The following is a 19,760-nucleotide window of genomic DNA, read 5'->3' on the forward strand; positions in this document are numbered from 1 at the left end:
TTTCCTCCGGGTGCTCCGGTTTCCTCCCACAGTCCAAAGGATGTGCAGGTTAGGTGAATTGGCCATGCTAAATTGCCCCGAGTGTTAGGTGTAGGGGAATGGGTTTGGGTGGGTTGCTCTTCGGAGGGTCGGTGTGGACTTGTTGGGCATAAGGACCTGTTTCCACACTGTAAATAATCTAATGCAATCTAAACAGAAAAGATGGTAAAAGTGGCATTATTGGTCAAGGGACAGCATTGCAGGTGCAGAGAGGATGTTTGGGGACTCGTCAACTGGGGTATTGTGGGCTGAGGTTATAAACAGGAAAGGAGAGGTCACGCTGTTGGGAGTTTTCTATCGGCCTCCGAATACTATCAGAGATATTGTGGAAAGGATAGCAAAGATGATTCTCGATAGCAATGAGACAGACAAGGTAGTTGTCATGGGGGACATCAACTTTCCAAATATTGATATGAAACACTATAGTACGACTACTATAGTTGGATCCGTTTTTGTCCAATGTGTGCAGGAGGGCGTCCTGACACATTATGTGGACAGGCCAATAAGGGGTGAAACCACATTAGATTTGGTACTGTGTAATGAGCGCGGCCAGGAGTTAGACTTGGAAAGAGGTGAGCACTTTGGTGATAGCGATCACAATTCTGTTATGTTTACTTTAGTGATAGAAACGGACAGATGCATTCTACTGAGCAATATCTACAGCTGGGGAAAAGGCAATTACGATGCGATTAGGCAAGATTTAGGCATATGGGGAAGGAAACTGCACATTAGAAATGTGGAGCTTAATCAAGGAAAAGCTCCTGAGTGTCTAACTTAAGTATGCACCTGTGAGGCATGGAGGAAGCTGTAGAGCGCGAGAGCTGTAATTTATGAAGGAAGTTGAATCTCTGGTCACGATGAATAAAGAGGTTTATGTTCGAATGAGATGTAAGGCTCAGTTAGGCCGCTTGAGGGTTACAAGACAGGCAGGAAAGACCTAAAGAGTGAGCTCAGAAGAACCAGGAGGAGACATGAGACGTTGTTGGTGGATAGGGTCAGCATAAACCCTGAGGCTTTCTACAGGCATTTAAAGAATAAAAGAATAACAAGAGTAAGATTAGCGCCAATCAATGATAGTAATGGAAAGATGTGTGTGGAGAATAGGGCACGGGGAAGCACTAAATCAATATCTTTCGACATTAATCTCCTAGAAAACGGCCATCTTGTCGAGGAGAATATTGAGATACAGACTACTAGACGAGGTGGGATTGAGGTTCACAAGGAAGAGGTATTAGAAATCCTGCAGAATGTGAATGTAGGTAAGTCCCCTGGAACGGACGGGATTTACCATAGGATCCTCTGGGGAGACAGAGAGGAGATTGCCGAGCCTTTGACATTGATCTTTAAATCGTCATTGTCCACAAGAAGAGTGCCAGAAACTGGAGGAAATCAAATGTGTTTCACCTGTTCAAGAAGGGGAGTCGAGACAACCCTGGTAATTACAGACCAGTGAGCCTTACTTCAGTTGTTCTTAATATGTTGGAAATGGTTATAAGAGACAGGAGTTATAATCATCAGGAAAAGAATAATTTGATTAGGGATAGTCAGCACAGTTTTGTGAAGGGTAGGTCGTGCCTCACAACTTTTATTGAGTTCTTTGAGAAGATGACCAAACAGGTAGATGAGTGTAAACCGGTTCACTTAATGTATCTGGTTTTCAGCAAGGCGTTCGATAAGATTCCCCAGAGTAGGCTGTTGTACAAAATTCGGGGGAATGGGATTAAGGGAGATATAGCAGTTTGGATCAGTAATTGGCTTGCCGAAAGAAGACAGAAGGCGGTGGTTGATGGGAAATATTCATCCTAGGCACCAGTTCCAATGGTGTACCGCAAGGGTCGGTGTTGGGTCCACTGCTGCTCCTCATTTTAATAAACGACCTGGATGAGGGCGTAGAAGGGTGGGTTAGTAAATTTGTAGACGACACTAAGGTCGCTGGAGTTGCGAATAGTGACGACGGATGTTGTAGTTTACAGAGAGACAGAGATAAGCTACACAGCTGGGCTGAGAGGTGGCAAATAGAGTTTAATGCGGGAAAGTGTGAGGTGATTCTTGTTGGTCAGAGTAACCGGAGTGCAAAGTATTGTGCTAATGGTAAGTTTCTTGGAAGTGGAGATGTTCAGGAACAGAGATCCTTGAAATTTGCTACCCAGGTTGAGAGGGTTGTTAAAAATGCATACAGTGTTTTAGCTTTCATTAATAGAGGGATCGAGTTTCGGCACCATGAGGTTATGCGACAGCTGTACAAAATTCTGGTGCGGCCGCACTTGGAGTATCGTGTACAGTTCTCTTCACCACATTATAAGAAGGATGTGGAAACTTTGGAAAGCGTGCCAATTTCCTCGGATGTTGCCTGGTATGAAGGGAAGATCTTACGAGGAAAGGCTGAGGGACTTGATGTTGTTTACGTGGGCGGGAAGAAGGTTGAGAGGTGACTTAATAGAGACATATAAGATAATCATAGGGTGGTAATTATTTCTGATGTAAAAGCGTGAAGTAGTTTTCTCCAGGGCTAATCTGTTTGAGTTTGAAATTCCACATCTGTGTTTCTCCTTCGAGGAACATGTGGATAACAAGCAGCTGACGCGAAGAATGCTCCAGTTTGGCAGGAAGAGCAACATGAGAGAATAGAAGCCATAGAGCAACGGGGAAACAGTTGGGGAGGAGACGTACGGGAAGCGGCTTAATGCTTCTCTTCCCATGTAACGACAACACAACCAGAGGAATCCAAAGTAAACAGGCAGGATGGTGGGAGATTACAGGAAGCCAGGCTGCCTCAGGAGGTATACGTTCAACGTGTATCAATTCTAAACGGCTTGGCCTGTCCTCGAATTGCAGCCTGCTGCCTGTTTACATCTTTGCTTACGTAAACAGGCTCTGGTTTTCAAGTCTAAAGTGAAGGAAGAAGTAGCCAAATGGTTAAATTCCTAATTTTCAGAAAGTCGGTCCCTACTGAGGCATTTGTCACTCTCGCAAGATGTGTCTGTGGTAATAGAAAGAACTAAAATTCCACCGAATCGTTCAAAAGAATTGACGTCTTCATTGGAATCATCTTGCAAAGCAAGTTTATCTTCTTAAACACGGTTTTCCTAAATATCTCTCAAAAATGTGCTGTTTCTGAGTACTTTGTAGCCAGAACATTTGTAAGAAACTCATTCTGTTTGAATTATTTGTGGCACTTTTTAATATACCGATTAATGTCTCCGATCGATGAATGCAACCGAGAATGACAGAGTCAACCTCAGACCGCTGTCAGAGGAGGGGAAGAGAGGAGGGGAAGATAGGAGCATCTCGCACGCTGCTCTTGTGCACATTATTAATTTCAAACCAATCCAATACCTGCAACTCGTGGGAGTTTTAAGGAAACAATTAAAAAGAGCCCCGTTTCAACTCTGTGAATCTTTAGGGGAATGAAGGATGAACTGACCGAATGAGCAGAGACTGTCAAGGTACCTTCCCCTTCTTGAAGGAGCAAGGACATGAACTCTGATGTTCTCGAGGCATGAACTGATCTGATATATTGAAGCATTTCCATCAGAGCTGCTCCACTGTCGTTGTTGTCACTCTCAGCAACAATATAACCTGATTCCCTGACCAGGCACCCAACCCTGGCCACAGTGAAGAAAACACCGACCCTTAACCAATACACCACCAGTGCTTCCTCGGAAGCTGTTGAACTGATTTTTAATGCCAAAGCATATGGCGTTTAATTTATCAGTACGTAAGTTTGAGCAAGTCATCGACTGGTTACAGAATGGAAAGAGGCCCATCATCCAAGTTTTCAGCTCTTGGCCTCTCCCGTTGTGTTATCAAATGTTTCAAGCACTCGTCGTAATGCTGTCATCCAGGTACGTTTTGCAATGTATCCGACTGAAGTTTAAGATGGATAACCTGTGTTCACACCCCCTCGGTGATCTAAACCCCATTTCACTTACAGAGGCAAACACACAGACACGTTCTGGCGAAGTGACTGTGGCCTTTGGAGAGATCAGCCAGAAAGTAGGATTGCACTCAATTGGCTTATTTTGTCCCATTTCAAATTTCAACACCAGAGTTTGGTTGCAGCAAAGAGAGGAAGCATTCAGCCATTCCCCTGTCTGTGTTCCTCCCCTATCTAAGCATTGAACTACGGAGGCAGTGTGCTCTGAGAGAAGGATCCTCACTCTTTAGAAAAAGCAACATAATAGATGATTGGATAGCCCGTGCATTAGAAACCAGTCGGAACAAAACCAAGACAGAACTGAAGGCATCATGAGCAGAAGGATGGGAGACTGTAATGCCGAATCAGACAGTGCCCATGTTGATAGAAACAGCGACTGTCCCTGGAAGTCCAGTCATTTGGATTCCGTAATCTCACAGCCATGGCCTGCGAATCGTTAGCATTTACTGTTACCAATATGAAATGCTGCCTTCCCCTTAAAAGTAGAATTATGACCTGGACATGCACACATAAATTGTGAAATTGATATAAATTGATGTTTTATTTCTTCCATATTTGGGCTGAAAGTGTAACATATAAATACTTAGATGATCATTAAAATCCAATATTTAAGCCAGTTAGTGTTGTCACAAAACTACAAAAACCAGAGGAAGAGCTGGGTTTTGCATGACTGAAGGAGGTGACTGATCCTGCTTCCGACCCACTTTTCATCCCTTTTGTCCCAAGTTCAAGTGCAGAAGCCAAATACTGGCAATCTGATATATATTTAAAAAAAACACAGAAAATGCTGGAAGTATTCAGCTTGTCTGGAAGCTTCTGAAAGTGTGGTAGAGGTCAACACCATCACAACCTGATTATCTTTACTTTGTATTCACGATAACTAATGTCCAAGTCACAACTCATACAGACACTTTTCCTCATCTTTAAAATGTATGCACGCTTTCAGTTTGGGATGAGAATCGTTTTGTCAATTAATTCAGTACTGACAGGATAACCGTTTAAAGCTGTATGAAACATGTTGCAAACGGTCATACCAGACAAAATGAGGTGCCACGTGAAGAAATATGTGTTTCATTCAGGAAAGTTAAAATAGAATTGTTCACAGAAAATTGTAGTGAACTTTCTGCCGATTTTTTTGATGAGGTAAGAAGAAATCTTGATGATGCTAATCCAAAGCGATCAGATAAATGTAGCTTGGCAAAACAAAAGACAAACGTTCTGTGAGACCGCTGTGCATGAAACCTGGGGATGAAGGAATAGAAGGGATAGTAGCAATATTGATCATAAATTGGCTGCGTGAAAGGTTACTGATGAAGGGTGCCTGCCTGAAACTTCGATTTTCATGATCCTCGGATGCTGCGTGACCTGCTGTGCTTTCTGAGCACGACTCTAATGCTGACGCTGATCTCTAACATTTGCAGTCCTCACTTTCGTCTGCGGGAAAGGGAACAGAGTCATCATTAACAATTGTGTTTTGAACTGGAAGAATTTTTCAAGCGAACTTTGATTGAGCATTAGTGTGTGGAAGTTCGGGTTAGATTATTTTCGACAAGCAGCATTCTCTGATTTATCAGACCGCCCAGCGAGCCCATGAGATTCTCTGATTGGTTGGAGGACCAGTGCCTCCAGCTTGGTCCTGTAGGACTGCCTCTTCTTCGCTGTTGAACATTACACGTCATCACTTGGGATGGATCCTGCAGGATGCATACGGTTAACATGAAGTGTGAGCATGCTCGCGGCGAGTGCTCAATGGAACGAAATGTTGTTGTCTCCAATCGACAATCGTTAATTAAGGCTAAAGGGGAGGGAAGCGCCAGATGCTATAGCCCAGTTAGAGGTTACAGGTTTGGTCATGAAATGATTTTGGAACCAAACATATTTTATCTGGGATCGCCAATTAAGCCACAGAGAGCATGAGTCTTCTTCTCAGAAACAGGCCCCCCGTCAGCGACCGCTATTCCTGTTTCAGTTTTATTTTTTTTTTAATTTATCAGGTTACGGTGGGTTGATCTATCTTTAGTGTGAAGAGCTGAAAATAAGTGATATTGTTTGAAATGATTGCGGTGGTCCATGAGGATGTAATGTTGTTGGGAGGCGCTTGGGAGTGTATTAGTGACTGGAATTGGTGGGAAAGTGTACCCCATGAACACCTCTATCACTGACCTTGCTGTAAATTTGTCAGAGACAGAAAGAATGGAGCAGGAAGTGGAGAGATAAGGCTCCTGAGCAGGATAGCGGGTCGCGGGAGTTTTGGAATTTGGGGTCATTCATGGCCAATCCCTCAACAAAAACCCGACCCATTGTTTTTCTCACTGCTCCCCTTCCCCACACTTTCCTACCACTCCCTCCACCCAGCATTAGCAACATTTTAAAGACGTTTACTTATTTCATACATACTATCTCGCTTTTGTCAGAACATTCAGCAATTTGAGAACTGAATTGAAATTGAGATATAGAACAGCCAGTGTACGAATCTCAAAAGTTACTTTGCACCTCCTCGAATTGCAAAAGTTCGTATGCTAAAATTGCTCCCCGATTACTGTTTGATAAGTACTTACAGAATTATTTTTAAAATCTAGACAATAGGTTACTGATATCCGTGTCAGTTAAAACAATTGGTTTTCATATCCCACCTTTAACAGAATGGAAATATGAAATATTAGAACTGGCCTGGCTTGTTGTGATGTTTGATCCTTCTCTATAATTCAGTATGATCTTATATGATCATTCCGCACAGTAACCTGCTACTTCTTTAGGCCTACACCTTATGATCCCTCTTGCCTCAAAACTTTAGATATCTTCATCTTGTCAACATTCCACATTCTGGCTTCAATTACGTTCCGTGGCATCAAATTTCACTTAGTCACCAGTCTTTGATTAATAAATAAAATCGTCATCTCAGTCTTAAATGGACTACCCATATTCTTAGAAATGACGCCACCTCCCAACCCTCTATGTTTTGGACGCCCTGGTCATTGAAAGCATCCTTCCTGCATTTACCTTGTACGTACCTTTTAGAATTTTACTCGTTTCGGTGACATCCTACTTCATCATTCTAAACTTGAGTGATTTTCATCCAAACGAATCCTCATACGTCAGTCCTGTCATCCCATGAATTAGTCTAGTAAACGTTTATTGTGCCATCTCCGAATGGAGAGCATCCTTAATTAGATAAGGACCACTGAACTGCACTCTCGGTTGTGCTGTCAACAAGACCCTGCTCAATTTCAGCAAGTCTTCCCTGCTCCTGTGTTCAAATCCTCTCAGTACAAAGGCAAACACCCCGTTTGGCTTCCTCACCTGCTGCTGCTCCTGCATGCTTAAGTTCAGCGATTTGTGTACAAGAAGACGAGATCGCCTTTCCTATTTTAGTTTCGTAAATTCATGCTGGCTCTGTCCAATCCAATTACTGTTTTCCAGTGTTAGGCTAACTTTTCTGTCATTCCATGTTTTCTCGCTACTTCCTTTTATAAATCGTGGCGTCATATTAACTGACCTCCAAACCCTAGATATTGTTTCAGAGTCGATAGAATATTGAAATATGACAATTAATTTACTCTATGTAGACTCCACACTCTAGTTACAGAACGCATTCACTGCATTTAGGGTGACTTCATGTACACTGCTGTTTGATTCGCAGTTGGTGGAATTTACTGTCTTTAATCTCATCAATTTCCACAACACTATCTCCCTGATAATACTGATTTCTTTCAGTTTCTCCCTCTCCTTTTCTTCCCAGCACATTAGGAATATTACTTTTATCATCTGTGATGACAGAACCAATATACATATTTATTTGGTGTGCTATATATTTATCCCGCATTATAACATCCTCTGTTTCTCATTGTAAGGGATTTGTTTTCAATAATCGTTTTTTGTTTTCTCAATTCATATACCTTCAGGAGTTTAACAATTCATTATATGCTTACTGCTAAACGAAATTTTCGTTCTGTATTAATTCTTACTTCATCGTCTGCTGATGTCTGATGTTTGTTGCTATTTTCAGCCAATTTGTAAGGCTCCTTGAGTGCAATACTATGAGTAATATCGCTTGTTAGCCATGACATGGCCACGTTTCCCGGTTTCTTTGTGTCAGACAGGAGTGAGAAGCAGTTGCAGTTCCTGCAAATGTTTTTGAAGTGCTTGTCATCCCTTTAAGTTCTGTTCCCCAATTCGTTGTACCTTGCTCACGCTTCATATCAGTATCATTTCTTCTATTTAGATTTCGGCTCATAATCTGAGTCAGCTCTATCACTCTCCACCTTAATGAAGAGTTCTCTCACTGATTTATTCACTCTTCCTGAGGGACAGCATAGAGATAGATTGTCAATTATTCCTTGACATATATACAAATAAAGCTTTGAAATCAAAGTTGACATATTCTCAGGCCTGCTGACTCATTGGAGACAGAGAGAGAGAGAGAGAGAGAGAGAGAGAGAGATCGCGCGATTTGACTGTTGGTGCTTGAACCTGAGAGTAGTTGTGCCTCAGGCACAAGGTGAAAATGTGGGGACTTCATGAGACCAGTACGAGAACTGTGCACATGCTGCTGCTGTCATTCTTCATCAAAATATCGTCGACCAGCCAACTAAGCTAGCTCACCAATAGCCATTAAACAGTACGTAATCAAGGATGCTCTGTCCTCCATTTGTGTCCTTAATGTACCGACTCAGAAAACCATCTCATACATACACCACGTAAGTCTCCTCCATAGTATTGTTACTGATATGACTTGCTCAGTCTATGGGCAGGTTGAAGTCACACGCAATAGCGAGAAGGCCACAAGATAAAGGAGCAGCATTCGGCCATTCAACCCATCGAGACCTCTCCAATATTTGGTCATGGTTGATACGTTTCTCAACCTCATTCTTCGGCTTTCTGCCATCTCCTGTAACTGTTGATCCTCTTATCAATCAGGGACCTATCTATGTCTGTCTTGAAAAATTGCAATGACTTGACCACTAAGCCCTCTACGGCAGAGTTCCAAAGGATGACTCGCCTCTTGCTGAAGACATTCCTCCGCATCTCACTTCAAAATGGTCATCCTTTCTCTCTATACTGTGCAGTCGGCTCCTGGTCTCTCGTGCTAGTTCAAAAACTTCTCCACAGCCACTTTAATTGCCCCTCTCTTTATTGTTTAAGTTTCAATCAGATTCTCCTCAAACTTCTAAACTGCATCAAGTACAGCCCCCGAGTTTTCAACATTTTATGACAAGCATTTCTTCCCCCCAGGATCATTCTTTTAAACCTTCTTCGGACCCTATCCAATGTCATCATATCTTCTGGAGTATTGTGGACAGTTCTTGTTTCCTCGTTACGAGAAGGATTTTATTATATTGGAGAGCGTTCAGAAAGTATTTGCCAGAATTATGTCATGAATAGAAGTCTTCTGTTATAAAAATAGGCTGTGGTTTCTTTTTCACTGGAGCAGAGGACTTCGATGTTTGGCCTTCTAGAGATTTGTGAAATCAAGAGGAGCATAAATAAGATTACCATCAAAGGTGAGGGAGATCGCATCCAGGGGCATATGTTTAAAGTACGAGAGGAACATTTATAAAGGACATGAGTGGCAGCTTTTGTTTTACCCTTTGGTCACTGTGTGCAATAAACCGCGAGAGGAAGTGATGGATGCAACTATAGTTAAATTATTTAAAAGTCATTTCGATAAGTAACTGATTAAGAATGTATTGGAAGTTTTTGGGTCAACGGCAGGCAGGAGGGTCTATTTTAATTTGGCAATGAGTTCTGCATGGTATATATGGAGTGAATGGTCTGCTAAACTGCTGTATGACTCTGAAATACCCTTAGATATCGGACCTAGTCTGACCACGACTATATAAATGCTCAACTGCACATCTCTGCTCTTGTATTTGAGGCCCCTTGATATAAATTATAAAATTGAATTTTCCTTCCTGAATTCCAACTGAACCTGCCTGATCTCGGGCTCCCAAATCACATTGCGCTTCGGATTTCTGAAGTCTTTCCGTGAACAGAAATTAGTCGAAGCCTGCCTTCTTCCTCTCATACTGCATAACCTGACTCATCCCATTTTGTATTGCATTTGCCACTTATTTGCCCCCTCTCTGCGCCTGCCTAGCATCTTATGAAGTTTCCCAGCTTTCTTGACACGACCTGTCTCTCAAACTACGTTTGTGTCAAGTGCAACTGTAGCGAAAATGCACTCTGTTCCTTTGTCCAGATGTTTAACGTGTAACTTGAATAGTCATGCTCTCAACACCGATGGCTGTGCAAGTCTTAAAAAATCAGTAGCTGCCATCCTGTAAAAGACCCCTCTGTTCTCACTCAGACAGTCAGCCAATCCCCTCCTTGTCACTAACAGCATGCTTTTACCTTATTTAGCAGTATGCCCTATGGCACCTTATCACAGGACTTATGAGTATTGAATTAGATCACGTCCACTGGCTCTGCTTTGCCTAACTTACTTGGTACTTCCTCAAAGAGATCCAGCATAGCTGTCGGACATGACGTCCACTTGATGAAGACATGCAGACTTTGCTGTATTTTACCATCCATTTCCAAGTGCTGTGCAACACTGTCGTTAGCATGGCCTACAGTAGTCTGTGTATGCCTCTCCCCTTTCTTTCAGCAGGGGTGTTGCAATTAAAAATTTCCAGTCATCTGGGACCCACCCTGACGCCGATGACTCCTGACTGATCACGACCAACGCGTCCACAATCTCCTCAGCAATCTCCTTCAGAAATCAGGAATGCAGTCCATCTGGTCTCAGTGACTTAATCCCTTCAGACCTTGCAGCTTCCCTGGCATCTTCTGGTTATTGTTGGCATTTCATTCACTTCTTCCCTACGTGCCTATTAATTCGCAAATTTTGTTGTTGTCTTCCATTGTGAAAACTGATACAAAGTACGTGTTCACCTGCACCATTTCGTTGTTCCCCATTACGTCATCTCCAGTGCACCAATTTGCACTCTTCTCTCTGTTGTCTCTCTACCATTCAGGCGCTCTGCCTGTATTGCTGATGAAGGGCTTTTGCCCGAAACGTTGGATTTTCCTGCTCCTCGGAAGATGCCTGAACTGCTGTGCTTTTCCAGCACCACTCTGCTCGAAAATCTGGTTTCCAGCATCTGCAGTCATTGTTTTACCTTACTATTCTCTCTGTAACCTTTTAAATATGTGAACAAACTCTTGCACCATTCTTTATATTTCAAGTTCACACGCTTACGTACTAAATCTTAATAACTCATCTTGCCATTTCGGTTGTTTTCTGCTCGTTATTGAACCCTTCCAAATGATCTACGTTTCACTAATCTACACCAGATGGTGTTTTTCTTTTGTTTCTGTGCTGTCCCTGTCTTCTCTTGCCAGTCATGTTTGATTTATCCTCTCTTAAGCATGTTCAGGTGGCGTGAGCAATGGATCCGGTGTTACTAGGCGCTGACGGAGTGCCATTTGGACTTGAGATAACGTCCGCCAACTTCTACAGTATAGCACAGTACATGGAACAAGACTGTGACCAGGACACAATGATTGTGAATTTCTCTCCTGGACTGGTAGAGAAGGGTTTACGAAACTGCATTTACAGTGAGTTCAGAGGAGAGTATTTACACACACCAAACCCAAACCAAGGTATATTTGTGTCTTCTGAACTTCTTACCTGGATTGACAGTGATGAATTTTAGATACCCCTTTTTGTTATTTTACCATAACTCTTGTCGACTGTGTCTTTATGAGTTTTCCACCAATTACCATCCCCAGAGCCTGTGACTGTCACAAATCTACTTCATTTTCCTTCTGCTTCTCAGATCATAAGGATGAAGAAAACCTGCTTCATTTTTATTTCCTGATGTCTGTCTGCGCACGCTAAAACATTCATCTACCTTCTTTCCCTGCACAAACCCGACCAGCTAAGTTATGGCAGCATAGCCTGTTTTATTAAAAAATATTTCAGCTGCTGCAGTATTTTGCTATTATTTTCTTGCAGGTGTTTCTCACAGCACTGAGTCTAAAAGTACAGATGTTCCAACGATTAGCTGCTTTCTTACGGAGTGGTGAATGCAGAAACAGATCCATGGCAGCCTGTGTGAGTCTTTTTTTCTTTAATTTTAGTCGCAATTACCGAATGATTGCAACACAAGATAATTTGGCGCATCGTGCCAATGCTGGTTCCCTGATCAGATTAGTTCACCCCACTCTCCAGCCCTTTCATGAGCAAGACTGGCTGATATTGTCAATCTCCAATTGCCCGTGTAGACGTCGATAAATGATCTTCTTGAACTGCTGCAGTCCACGTAGTGCACGTGGTCCCAGATTACTGGCAGGTGAGGAGTTACAGGTTAAACATCTGGAAATGATGAAGGAATTGCAATGGATATCCAAATCAACAACATAAGATTATAATTCTACCCCGTCTTCCATCTGTCAAAATGTCCAAAATGATTCACAGGAATGTGAAAAGGCAGCACTTGACACTGAGCCACATAAAGAGTTGTTTAGACACTTGACCGAGCATTTTTGAATGGGTTCTCTCTCAATTATATTCTTGAAATCAATTTTACAGGGTATTAGAAGGATTGATTTGCACCCAGCAAATTTGGATCAAAGATCACAGCAGAGTCTGATGGAGTCACATCATTTATCCGAACCTGAATAGTATGGTGTTCTGAACAGGAAAGGTACAAACTTCGTTCAAAGTCGGGAGAAACAGAGCACGTGTGTGTGGGCGAGACTTCAGTTGATCATCTGGCCTGGCAAGACGCAAAGCGAATCAGCACAGTGAGATACTATGCAAATGTCAGGATTGTGGAAAAGGAGAAAGTGAGGATCGCAAATGCTTGCAATCAGTGTCGAAGAATGAGGTACTGGAAAAACACAGGCCGTCAGTCAACATCCAATCAGAAGCCCTTCATCGGGAGATTAAATGTCCCAAAAATACGAAACAAGGGACAAAAAAATAAGAACAGGAAAGAGGTCGTACTTCAAAAGTTAACTGGACTAAAGTTTGAGTCAATTAGACCAGACAGGCTTCATCCCAAAATGTTGAAGAAAGAGGAAGACAATGAGAGAATGTGGATGCGCTGGGAGTCATCTTTCAAGTTATGTAATCTCTGAAAAGCCTCCTGTGGAGTGGAATTCACGTTGGAACCCCACAGTTTTGCTTGTTCATTAAGTTTTTTATCCGGTCCCACAGAACATCACAAAACACAATGGGGTTGGAGAAAACGTGCCAGCATTCATTTCCAGCTGGTTTGTGGGTGAAGTACCACAAGGATCAGTGACAGCACTGCTGCCTCACAGTGCTCGAGACCGGGGTTAAATTCCATCGTCACGCGATTGCCAACATGAATTGTGCACATTCATAGTGTCTGCGTGGGATTCCTGCGGATGCTGCTGTTTCTGCACACAGTGCAAATATTCACGATTTAAGTGAATTGCCCATTATATCTAGGAATGTCCAGGCTTGGTGGATTGGGCATGCGAAATGCAGCATTATAGGGAGAGAGTAGGGCTTCATTGCATTGGAGAGATTCTATGATTCAATGCTTGAACCAAATTGTTCCCAAACATTATACATGATTTGGACATTTGGACCTCTTGTAATTTTTCTAAACTTGTTGATGACATCAACTGGATGGGAATTTACATTGTAAGGAGAATCGTGGGAGCCTTCATGTGAAGTTTGACAGCCTCAAGAATGAGTCAGTAAATGGCAGTTGATCCATAACACACGATAGCTCCACAAAGAATATCAATAATCTGGTTAAATCTGACTACCTGTTCGCAACGTATCATGAATTTTCATCATACCCTTGATTTTCTTTCTCCAAGTGCCTTGCTCAACAACTTTATTAAAAAAATAGATTGAGAAGCTTTCATGTGACAGATGTTAAGCTAACTACTTGTCATTTCCTCCTTGACTTCCCTTCTGTTCTGACTAAATAAAACTCACTGATCTGCATGGGTTGGAGAAATTGAGGACTGCAGATGCTGGAGATCAGAGCTGAAAATGTGTTGCTGGAAAAGCGCAGCAAGTCAGGCAGCATCCAGGGAACAGGGGAATCGACGTTTCGGGCATAAGCCCGAAGAAGGGCTTCCTGAAGAAGGGATTATGCCCGAAACATCGATTCTCCTGTTCCCTGGATGCTGCCTGACCTGCTGAGCTTTTCCAGCAACACATTTTCAGATCTGCATTGGTTCCCACGATGACTCTCCACTGATTTTATAATTCTCAGATTTGTTTTCAAATCCATCCATGGTCTTGCACCCCATTAATCCACCACTGCTTCCAGCCTAATATTCCTCTGTGCTCTTCCCACTCCTCTACTTCTGCTCTCTGTATTCGCACGCTCCTTACTCCCCCACTGCCAAATATGGATTTTACACTGAATGAGAGAGTCTGAAGCAGTGTTGCATTGCACTAAACACTACAGGCTACTGCTCTTGGCGGTAATATGGAGTTCTACCTCATCACCATGTTATCCAAAAAAATTAGATCAATTCATTCTCATGACTATGATGTAGATTCCTGCAAAATACTTGACTATTTTCTGTGTGCTGGCAAGTACAGTATCTTTCTCTATCCCCTGTTTCTCTTTGACTGTGACATGGCACATTTTACTGCTCCTTTATCCACTTATAACTGTCCTTTGTTTGAGGTCTGTATTTCTGGTTTTGTGTGCGGTTGGCCAGTGACAACCTGATGTGCAATTCCAAATTGTTATGAAGTTGAAAGTGTGTGCTGTACCTTTAAGAGAGGTAGAATGATGTTCTGCACCGAGAGCTTACGAGAGCAATGTCATAGTTTACCGGAAAATTGAAAATATGTAACATTTGGCTGTGAAATAGGTACCTGAGTTGGTTGCTGTTTTGACGACAATTCAAATTTAACCAACGAGATTCATTTACGTGTCTGTAAATTAAAAGCCAATCGATTTTGAATTTATTATTCTGCCAATATCGAACAAATGAGATAATCCGATTTGGGGGTATAAGAAATGTAGGCATTTTGAACGTCAGACAGAGTTACTGCCATCAAGGGAGAACTACAGGAGGAAAAGAAAAGCCAAAAACAAAAAGACCGATTGCGAAATGAAGGGAAATGACTCTGGCAATTTGTGCAGCTAACACCAAACGAATGTTTGCATGAAAGCTGCTGGGTTGCGCTGTTGGATCTTATCATCATCACGATCACATGTGCCCCACACGCTGACAATTGATAACTCGACCGAATCTCAGTTCATCTGCTGCTGAAACTCTCATTTTTCCCCATTTGATATCATTATAGGGGACTTTAAATGAAAAGGCTGGCGATTTTGCTCGATTGAAAAATTGCAGTTCTGAGAAATGATGTTTTAAATGAACATCAAACGCGACTGTAAAAATTCAGCGAAGGAACAAAAAATGCAGTGACACTGGTGGAAGAGTGCCACAGAGACCAGAAAAACTTAGTGGTATAGTGGAGCGAATGGCAGTTAATCTCTCAATAATGATCAAATAAAAGGGTAGAAATAACAGTGGATTTTCACAACTCCAATGTAGTGTGTCATTGTAATGCGAAATGATTTTGAAGTGATTTCAAGAGCACTGTTTTGATCAGTCATGGCAAGACAAACAAGAGCAGCACAATAGGAGGAATGGCGTCGGGAGAGCATCTTGGTAGTAGAGATCACAAACCAGTCAGCTTAACGTCAGACTGAAGGCACCTCGCACAAGAATTAGACTAGTATTTTTGACAAGGTGTGTGTTTATTTTACAATGGCAAACTGGTTAAAAGATAAACGTCTGTGGCATTAATGGAAACGTCGCAAGTAAGGTGCCATACTGGCTTAGTGGCAGGAAATCAAGACGAATTGTTAACATGTAATCTCTGGTCCATGCCAGTAAAGTCTCTGACATGATGATTGATTTCACAACCACCGGGAATGAAATGGATCGAATGGTTTCCTGTTCCCGATGATGGGATAGGACACGTTTACCCATCAAGAGTGACAGCAGCAGCACAGACAGAATGGTCCCGATGTGCACGTTAGATTATGGAATGCCTCAGTGAAATGGCAGGAGCGATGTAAAGGAGGTTTAATGGGCTTGTAAGGGAGGGAAATCTCTGAACGTGCGTGGGTTTGAATTCTGATTTATGAAATGGAGAATTGTTATATTCCACATAAGTAATCAGTGTTGCAGAATATCATATAATCTCGTGTTCCCAGGGCTAAACTAAGAGAGACTGAGTGACGCAGCAGTGAAGATCAAAGTGGAAATGGACATGAGGATGAGCCCGCTGTGACGGTATAAAAGTGCATGAAACGCCGGGGCTGGGACTCCAACCTCACCTGTCGTACCTTCTCTTGACATGGAGCAAGGAGCAGTGTGATATCAGATTGGGACCTCCAATTTATATGGAGCGGCTTCTGTTGACATAAAACAGGGGGCATTGTGGCAGCAGGCTGGAAGTTCCAACCTCACCTGGAGCAGATTGTATTGATAAGGAGCACGGACCGATGAGACGTCAAGTTGGAGAAAGGATACTCAGTTATTTTAATCTGAATTAAAGTAGTATTTAGCAGGACCCATGTTTGTAGATTGAGTGAATATCTGTCCCAGGGAAATCTCGCAAAAAGAAGGGAAAATGTGGCAAGGATTCAGCTCGTGCAGGAGAATCTGTGCAGAAAGAAACGCAGGTAATATTTTCTTTTTCTGCCTTTTATCATAAGACTGACTGCGTATTTGGTTAAATTGCAGAAGTGATTTTCAGGTCGTGCCATGATATTATATTTCCGGAAATCCCATACAAGTCATTAAAGCGAACAAAACTTTCAAAAATTAACGGTAAATAACTAGATCAAATGGAGAGGACAGAGGGTGGTGCTGGAGGGTTGTTTTTCAGACTGGAGTCCCGTGACCAGTGGAGTGCTACAAGGATCCGTGCTGGGTCCTCTACTTTTTGTCATTTAACTGGAGTTGTGGTGGACAGCGAAGAGAGTTACCACAGAACAGGATCTTGACCAGTTCGGCCAATCAGCTGAGAAATAGCAGATGGAGTTTAATTCAGATAAATGTGAGGTGCTGCATTTTGGGAAAGCAAATCATACCAGGACTTCAACACTTAATGGCAATGTCCGAGGGAGTGTTGCTGAACATACAGACCTTGGAGTGCAGGTTCATAGCATCCTGATGTTTGAAATTTAACTTGAAAGTGGAGTCTCAGGTAGATAGGATAGTGAAGAAGGCGTTTGGTATGCTTTCCTTTATTGTTCAGAGTATTGAGTACATGAGTTGGGAGGTCATGTTGCGGCTGTACAAGACATTCGGTAGGCCACTGTTGGAATGTTGCGTGCATATCTGGTCTCCTTCGTATCGGAAAGATGTTACAAAATTTGAAAGGGTTCAGAAAGAAATGAGGATTCTGTCAATGTTGGAGGATTTGATAAAGAGGGAGTGGCTTAATTGGCTGGGACTGTTTTCCCTGGCGCATCAGAGGCTGAGGTATGACTTGTTAGAGGTTTTCAAAATTATAAGGGTCAAAGATATGGTAAATAGAAAGAGTCTTTTCCTGGGGTCTGTGGGAAAAAATTAGAGTGCATAGTTTTACGGTGAAAGGGGAAAGATATACATGAGACCCACTGGGCAAAGTTTTCACACAGAGAGTAATAAGTATATGGAATGTGCTGCCAGATGAAGTGGTGGAGGTTGGTACAATTGCAACATTTAAGAGGCATTTGGATCGATATACGAATAGAAAGGTTTTGGAGGGATATGGACGGGGTGATGGCAGGTGGGACTTGATTAGGTTTGGATAGCTAGTCAGCATGGACGAGTAGGACCAAAGGATCTGTTTCCATGCTACGCATCTCTCTGACTGTATGACTCTATTTGATGTTGACATTATGCTCGAGTTTATCTTGATTTATGGAGGAAAAGCTGGAAACTAATGTTGAAATTTACAGGATCAACGATGATCCCATTCAATGACTGAACAGACAAGAGGCTGAATAGAAGCTTCATCATGACATATATGTTTTCATTATGAATCGCGCTGAAACACAACGTGGGGAGGATTGGACTGAAGCAGTGGTGGTGATTTTCTTTCCTGGTTAAATTTTTGAATTTGACTGCTATTTCTCCAATGGATCATTGGAGTGAAGCAGTAACGGTGATTATCTTACCTGGTTATTCAACTTGTGATACATGCCCAGTGGGTCTCATGTATATCTTTCCCCTTCATTCTGAAGCATGAAAGCGTGAAGAACATATGGGGCAAGTGGCGCAAAGTCTAACGTGCCTGAATCAAGATGAGAACATTGTAGATTTCACTCCGCTCTAGCTCGAGGTTAACACAGGTATTCATTACACTCACAACCTAATCTTCCTCATTTTTCTGAAGCTGAGATGAAGTTTGAGCTCCTGATATGCAGACACGAGAATCTCCTTCAGTACACATCCTGGAGAACATCACAGTCAATGTCGCAGCGTCATCACAAGTGAGGAAGACCAAATAGTCCCACACACTGCGAATCGGCACTTTACAATTTCACAGAGCCATCGACCCAATCGCTGCGGCTCATAGTAATGGCAAGGAAACAAAATAAATATCTCAGTCTCATGTTGGTTCATGGAGTGCCGAGGCACCTTCTCCTTCTTTAAGAGGCTGGGACATTAACTCTGATGTTCGTGGAGACATTGATTGATTGAAAGGAATCCTATCACAGATGCCCACGCTGTTGATGCTGAACAAAACAGCCCTTACTGGGAATTGAACCCGGGCTGCAGTGGTAAAAGTGCCAATTCAGAACCACGACACGACCAGGGACGAGTACAGCGGTCAGAGGCACGTAGTGTGACAGCCCTCAAATGTGTTGGACGCGTTCTCTGCAGAAACAACCGCTTCACTATCCTCATTCCATTGTCCATCTCTTTGCCTTGTATGCCTTAGCATCACAAATACAGATTGAATATCTCTGAAGGTTGTGTTGATTTCATCACAATGAGTTGCAGATTTATCCACCATCACTGGTGGATAAAGGTTTTACTGCTTATCTACTGAAAACTTTCTGCCTCGTACATTTACTCGACACCACTTGGCGTTTGTCCGAGAGGAAACATTTCTTTCTGCCGAACATGCCTTTATCTCTCATTGTTCTGCACATTTCAATCATGTTTCCTCACAATCTCCTCTTCACCATTGAAATTAGAACAGAAAAACTGATCGTTTCCAAAAAAAAACACCCTTTGCTGAATATGCATTGTGTCATTTTCCTGAGCCTGATGTTCCAGTGATCTCCGGAACATGTCAGTAAAAATTCTTACATGAGCACTGATCTCACAACAGCAGTATGTAAATGGATCGATTGGTTTTAAGGTCCTAATTGTGGGATTGGGTCACGTTCGCCCAACAACATTGACTGCAGCTGCACAGACTGAACAATGTCAATGCGAGTGCTTGATAGCCAAATGCCTCAGGGAAATTGGAGAAGGAACCTAAAGCAGGGTTACTGATCGTGGGATGGGGAGAAATCTCCGAGAATTAGTGCGTTTAAATCCTGATACATAGACAGCAGAAATGTGAAAGGGCCAGGGTTTGAAGGAGCGAAATCATCACCTCGACAAATATTTTCATGTCAAAAAAGATTGATTCGCTCCTGCTTTTGTGAAGCCTGTCTTACTCTGCATAAAACGGGAACAAGTGACAATACTGGAAGTCAAATTGGAGATGATCTTTCTGCTGCCACTACGCAAAGCACTAACCACTGCACGATACCGGCACTGCATGGAATAGCATGATGCAAAAAGCAGTAAAGATAGTGGCAGAGGA

The sequence above is a fragment of the Chiloscyllium plagiosum genome, unplaced genomic scaffold (assembly GCF_037043375.1).
Source record: "Chiloscyllium plagiosum isolate Xiang-an unplaced genomic scaffold, Cpla_swu_hap1 HiC_scaffold_47, whole genome shotgun sequence".
Classification (NCBI taxonomy): domain Eukaryota; kingdom Metazoa; phylum Chordata; class Chondrichthyes; order Orectolobiformes; family Hemiscylliidae; genus Chiloscyllium; species Chiloscyllium plagiosum.